At 62.6% G+C, this 6094-nt stretch overlaps 1 non-coding gene across 1 annotated transcript; it reads left to right on the top strand.

Moving 5' to 3' along the window:
* The first annotated feature begins 2884 nt into the window (after positions 1-2884).
* Positions 2885-3003, top strand: LOC131867326 (5S ribosomal RNA). The gene has a single exon (XR_009365885.1). It is a non-coding gene; the product is annotated as a 5S ribosomal RNA (ribosomal RNA).
* The last annotated feature ends 3091 nt before the right edge of the window (positions 3004-6094 follow it).

The following is a 6094-nucleotide window of genomic DNA, read 5'->3' as shown; positions in this document are numbered from 1 at the left end:
AAGGTGCAGGCGAGGTGCGCACCCGGGGCAAACCGGGCTCCGACAACGTGCACGCCGCACCTTGGAGCACACTTCGTAGCGCTCCCGGGTGCGCACCTCAGAGCACACCAAGGTGGGCAGCGAGGTGCGCACCTTTGATGCGCTGCCTTCACTAATTTCCAGAAAAGGCAAAAAAAAAAGGAGATTTTAAAATTTCCGTTTTGAAAGATAGTGAAAAAAACGGAACGCGCGTGCCATCTTGAGCCCGCCCTGGTGCGCAGCCCAGGTAAGGTGCCACCCTGGCAAAGGTGCGCACCCGGGCAATTAACCCTACTTCCGACTTCGTGCGCGCCAGGGTGGCAACCGGGCCTCGGAAGAGCCAATGCGAGAAACCCCACCAAACGCTCCGACAAAAAAAGAGGCGGCGCTCCAATAACCCCGCTTCGGAGCGCAGCCGGGGCAAACCAAGCCAAGGTGCCCACCCCGACGAAGGTGCACGCGAGGTGCGCACCCGGGGCAAACCGGGCTCCGACAACGTGCACGCAGCACCTTGGAGCACACTTCGAAGCACTCCCGGGTGCCCACCGGCGTTGCGCACCGTGGTGGGCAGCGAGGTGCGCACCTTTGATGCGCTGCCTTCACTAATTTCCAGAAAAAGGCAAAAAAAAATGAGATTTTAAAATTTCCGTTTTGAAAGATAGTGAAAAAAAAGGAACGCGGGTGCCATCTTGAGCCCGCCCTGGTGCGCAGCCCAGGCAAGGCATGCGCACCAAGGTGCCCACCCGAGGTGCACACCCGGGGCAAACCGGGCTCCGACTTCGTGCAGGCCGCACCTTGGAGCACACTTCGGAGCGCTCCTTGGTGCGCACCATGGTGCCCACCAGGGCGCACCCGAGGCAAACCGGGCTCCGACTTCGTGCACGCCGCACCTTGGAGCACACATCGGAGCGCTCCCAGGTTCGCACCAGCGTTGCGCACCTTTGATGCGCTGCCTTCACTAATTTCCAGAAAAGGCAAAAAAAAACGATATTTTAAAATTTCCGTTCTGAAAGATAGTGAAAAAAACGGAACGCGGGTGCCATCTTGAGCCCTTCCTGATGCGCAGCCCAGGCAAGTTGTGCGCACCAAGGTGCCCACCCTGGCGGAGGTGCGCGCCCGGGGCAAACCGGGCTCCGACTTCGTGCACTGCATGGTGCCCACCAAGGCGCGCAACCCAGCCAAGGTGCCCACCGCAGCGAAGGTGCACGCGAGGTGCGCACCCGAGGTGCACACCCGGGGCAAACCGGGCTCCGACTTCGTGCACGCCGCACCTTGGAGCACACTTCAGAGCGCTCCTTGGTACGCACCAGGGCGCGCAACCCAGCCAAGGTGCTCACCCCGGCGAAGGTGCACGCGAGGTGCGCACCCGGGGCAAACCGGGCTCGGACTTCGTGCACGCCGCACCTTGGAGCACACATCGGAGCGCTCCCGGGTTCGCACCAGCATTGCGCACCTTTGATGCGCTGCCTTCACTAATTTCCAGAAAAGGCAAAAAAAAGAAAAAAATGAGATTTTAAAATTTCCGTTTTGAAAGATAGTGAAAAAAACGGAACGCGGGTGCCATCTTGAGCCCGCCCTGGTGTGCAGCCCAGGCAAGTTGTGCGCACCAAGGCACCCACCCTGGCCAAGGTGGGTCACGGGGTGGGTCCTAGGGTGGGTAACGGGGTGGGTACTAAGGTGCGTGCCAAGGTGGGTCATAGGGTGGGTGCCAAGGTGGGCACCAGGGTGGGTGTGCACCAACCCTAGCCAGGGTAGGTCACGGGGTGGTTGTCGGGGTGGGCGTCAAGGAGCCAAGGTGGGTGGCAAGTAGCCAAGTTGCGTGCCAAGGTGGGTGTCGGGGTGGGTGCCAAGGATCCAAGGTGGGTGCCAAGGAACCAAGGTGGGTGTCTGGGTGGGTGCCGAGGTGGGAGCCAGGGTGGGTCCCAAGGTGAGTGCAAAGGTGGGTGCCAGGGTCAAGGTGAGTGCCAATGTGGGTTCCAAGGTGCCAGGGTCAGGGTGAGTGCCAATGTGGGTTCAAAGGTGCTAAGTTGGGTGCGAGGTTGGGTGCGAGGGTGGGTGGGTGCCAAGGTGTGCTAGGTGGAAGCCCGGGTGGGTCGGCATCCCATGGGTGTCGAGTTGGGTGCCTGATGGGTGCTTCTTGTCAAGTTTTAGTCGTCGGGACTCATTTCGAGCCTTAGAGGTCGTTTCTTGTCCGGTTGCCCTGTCTTCGACCTGGGAACCCAATTTTGGTCCTCGGGTCCCATTTTTTTTTGTCTCGCATCCCACTTTTGGCCTGTGGCCTTTTCGGGGTCGATTCTCGTTTTGGGCATCAGAGCATGTTTCTTCTCCTAAAACCCAATATTTGTTTATTAAGTCTCGGAACACATTTTTGTTCTCGTGGACCCATCATGGGTCTTGGAACGCATTTGTGGTCCTTGGGTCCCATTTTGCATCCCGAAACTTGTGTTTTGGTGCTTGATCCCTATTTTGGGTGCCCACCTTGCACCAAGTGCGCACCCGGGGCAAACCGAGCGCCTTGGTGCACCGGGGCAAGATCGAGCGTGCACCCGAGGCGCCCCGAACATGCACCAAGGTGCACTCGGCCCACATGTGAGCGCAGGTCGTTGCGCCCGAGGTGGTGTGTGGGCACCGCGTTGCAGACGGGACACTGCACGCACACGACGCCCCCTCCAGGTGCACGCACGTAGGCCGGGCCGGGTGCACACCCGACGCCCTAGCAAGGTGCGCGCACCCGGGCAGGGCTCACACTTGGCGAACGGGGCGCACTTCGCGAGGGAGGGTGTGCACCTCGACGGGGGTGGGTGGCCGGGGTGGATTCGCACGTGGGTCGCGGTTTGCTAAGTACACACTGCGACAAGCTCATAACGGGTGCGATCATACCAGCGTTAGTGCACCGGATCCCATCAGAACTCCGCAGTTAAGCGCGCTTGGGCCGGAGTAGTACTGGGATGGGTGACCTCCCGGGAAGTCCCGGTGTTGCACCCTTTTTTAGTTTTTCGCCGGGCGTCGCAATGCTATTTGAATAAACCTTTTGCCCGTTTGCGTTCTCGTCGGGGCCGGGCCGGGCCGGGGTGCGCTGCCCGCACTACCGCGCGCGCGGGGGCGACACCGAGCGCGCACCCGAGGCGCCCCGAGCACACAGGCCACGGTGCAACCCGGGCGTTGTGCGCGCACCCCGGTGCGCCCGAGGTGCTGCGCGCGCACCCAGGTGAAATCGGTGTGCACCTCGGCCAGTGCGCGCTCGGTCGAGTCGCGCACGTTGGCCAAGGTGCACGGTGATGTTTCTTACTCTAAGGTTCCGCACCAGACGCCCGGGACAGGTGAGCGAAGCTGGGCGGGGCCGGGTGCGCGGCCGGGGCAGGTGCACGCAGCTGGAGAGAGCTTTGGAGCACACTTCGGAGCGCACCAATGATGCGCTCCATTCAAAAGTTTCCTGAAAAGGCAAAAAAAGTTGAGATTATAGAATTTCCCACTTGAGAGATTGTAAAAAAAAAAAATTTAAAATGAAGGAAACGCGGGTGCCAAGGTGTGCGCAGCCCAGCCAAGGTGTGCGCACCAAGGCGCCCACCCTGGCGAAGGTGCACGCAAGGTGCGCACCCGAGGCAAACCGGACAATTAACCCAACTTTCGACTTCGCGCGCACCTTGGAGCGCACTTCGGAGCGCTCCTTGGTGCGCACCAATCTTGGGCACCTCGGAGTGCACCATGGCGCCCACCAAGGTGCGCACCCGGGGCAAACCGAGCTCCGACTTCGTGCGCACCTTGGAGCGCACGAAAGGTGCGCACCATGGCGCCCACCAAGGTGCGCAGCCCAGCCAAGGCGTGCGCATCAAGGTGCGCACCCTGGCGAAGGTGCGCACCCGGGGCAAACCGAGCTCCGACTTCGTGCGCACCTTGGAGCGCACAAAAGGTGCGCAACCCAGCCAAGGTGTGCGCACCCCGGTCAAACCGAGCTCCGAATCGTGCGCACCAGAGGTGCACGCCATCGTGCGCACCTTGGAGCACACTTCGGAGCCCTCCTTGGTGCGCGCCGATGTTGCGCACCTCGGAGCGCACCCGGGGAAAACAATGCAATTAACCCGACTTTCGACTTCGTGGGCACCTCGGAGCGCTCTCGGGTTCGCACCTCGGAGCACACCGAGGTGCGCACCTTTGATGCGCTGCCTTCACCAATTTCCAGAAAAGGCAAGAAAACATTGAGAAGGTGTGCGCACCGAGGTGCCCACCCTGGCGAAGGTGCACGCGAGGTGCGCACCCGGGGCAAACCGGGCTCCGACTTCGTGCACGCCGCACCTTGGAGCACACTTCGGAGCGCTCCTTGGTGCGCACCAGGGCGCGCAACCCAGCCGAGGTGCCCACCCCGGCGAAGGTGCACGCGAGGTGCGCACCCGGGGCAAACCGGGCTCCGACTTCGTGCACGCCATGGTGCCCACCGCGGCGAAGGTGCACGCGAGGTGCGCACCCGGGGCAAACCGGGCTCCGACTTCGTGCACGCCGCACCTTGGAGCACACTTCGGAGCGCTCCTTGGTGCGCACCATGGTGCCCACCAGGGCGCGCAACCCCGCCGAAGGTGCACGCGAGGTGCGCACCCGGGGCAAACCGGGCTCCGACTTCGTGCACGCCGCACCTTGGAGCACACTTCGGAGCGCTCCTTGGTGCGCACCATGGTGCCCACCAGGGCGCGCAACCCCGCCGAAGGTGCACGCGAGGTGCGCACCCGGGGCAAACCGGGCTCCGACTTCGTGCACGCCATGGTGCGCACCGCGGCGAAGGTGCGCACCCGGGGCAAACCGGGCTCCGACTTCGTGCACGCCGCACCTTGGAGCACACTTCGGAGCGCTCCTTGGTGCGCACCAGGGCGCGCAACCCAGCCGAGGTGCCCACCCCGGCGAAGGTGCACGCGAGGTGCGTACCCGGGGCAAACCGGGCTCCGACTTCGTGCACGCCGCACCTTGGAGCACACTTCGGAGCGCTCCTTGGTGCGCACCATGGTGCCCACCAGGCCGCGCAACCCAGCCAAGGTGTGCGCACCAAGGTGCACGCGAGGTGCGCACCCGGGGCAAACCGGGGTCCGACTTCGTGCACGCCGCACCTTGGAGCACACATCGGGGCGCTCCCGGGTTCGCACCGGCGTTGCGCACCGTGGTGGGCACCTCGGAGCACACCAAGGTGGGCAGCGAGGTGCGCACCTTTGATGCGATGCCTTCACTAATTTCCATAAAAGGCAAAAAAAAAACGAGATTTTAAAATTTCCGTTTTGAAAGATAGTGAGAAAAAGGGAATGCTGGTGCCATCTTGAGCCCGCCCTGGTGCGCAGCCCAGCCAAGGTGTGCGCACCAAGGTGCCCACCCTGGCGAAGGTGCGCGCCCGGGCAATTAACCCAACTTCCAACTTCGCGCGCGCCAGGGTGGGAGCGCACCCAACAACCGGGCCTGGGAAGAGCCAATGCGAGAAACCCCACCAAACGCTCTGACAAAAAAAGAGGGGGCGCTCCAGTAACCCCGCTTCGGAGCGCACCCTGGGCAAACCCAGCCAAGGTGCCCACCCCGGCCAAGGTGCAGGCGAGGTGCGCACCCGGGGCAAACCGGGCTCCGACAACGTGCACGCCGCACCTTGGAGCACACTTCGTAGCGCTCCCGGGTGCGCACCTCAGAGCACACCAAGGTGGGCAGCGAGGTGCGCACCTTTGATGCGCTGCCTTCACTAATTTCCAGAAAAGGCAAAAAAAAAAGGAGATTTTAAAATTTCCGTTTTGAAAGATAGTGAAAAAAACGGAACGCGCGTGCCATCTTGAGCCCGCCCTGGTGCGCAGCCCAGGTAAGGTGCCCACCCTGGCAAAGGTGCGCACCCGGGCAATTAACCCTACTTCCGACTTCGTGCGCGCCAGGGTGGCAACCGGGCCTCGGAAGAGCCAATGCGAGAAACCCCACCAAACGCTCCGACAAAAAAAGAGGCGGCGCTCCAATAACCCCGCTTCGGAGCGCAGCCGGGGCAAACCCAGCCAAGGTGCCCACCCCGACGAAGGTGCACGCGAGGTGCGCACCCGGGGCAAACCGGGCTCCGACAACGTGCACG

This window comes from Cryptomeria japonica, unplaced genomic scaffold (assembly GCF_030272615.1).
Source record: "Cryptomeria japonica unplaced genomic scaffold, Sugi_1.0 HiC_scaffold_168, whole genome shotgun sequence".
Taxonomy (NCBI): domain Eukaryota; kingdom Viridiplantae; phylum Streptophyta; class Pinopsida; order Cupressales; family Cupressaceae; genus Cryptomeria; species Cryptomeria japonica.
Note: the sequence above shows the minus strand (reverse complement) of the source record. Positions and strands in the feature narration are given on the sequence as shown.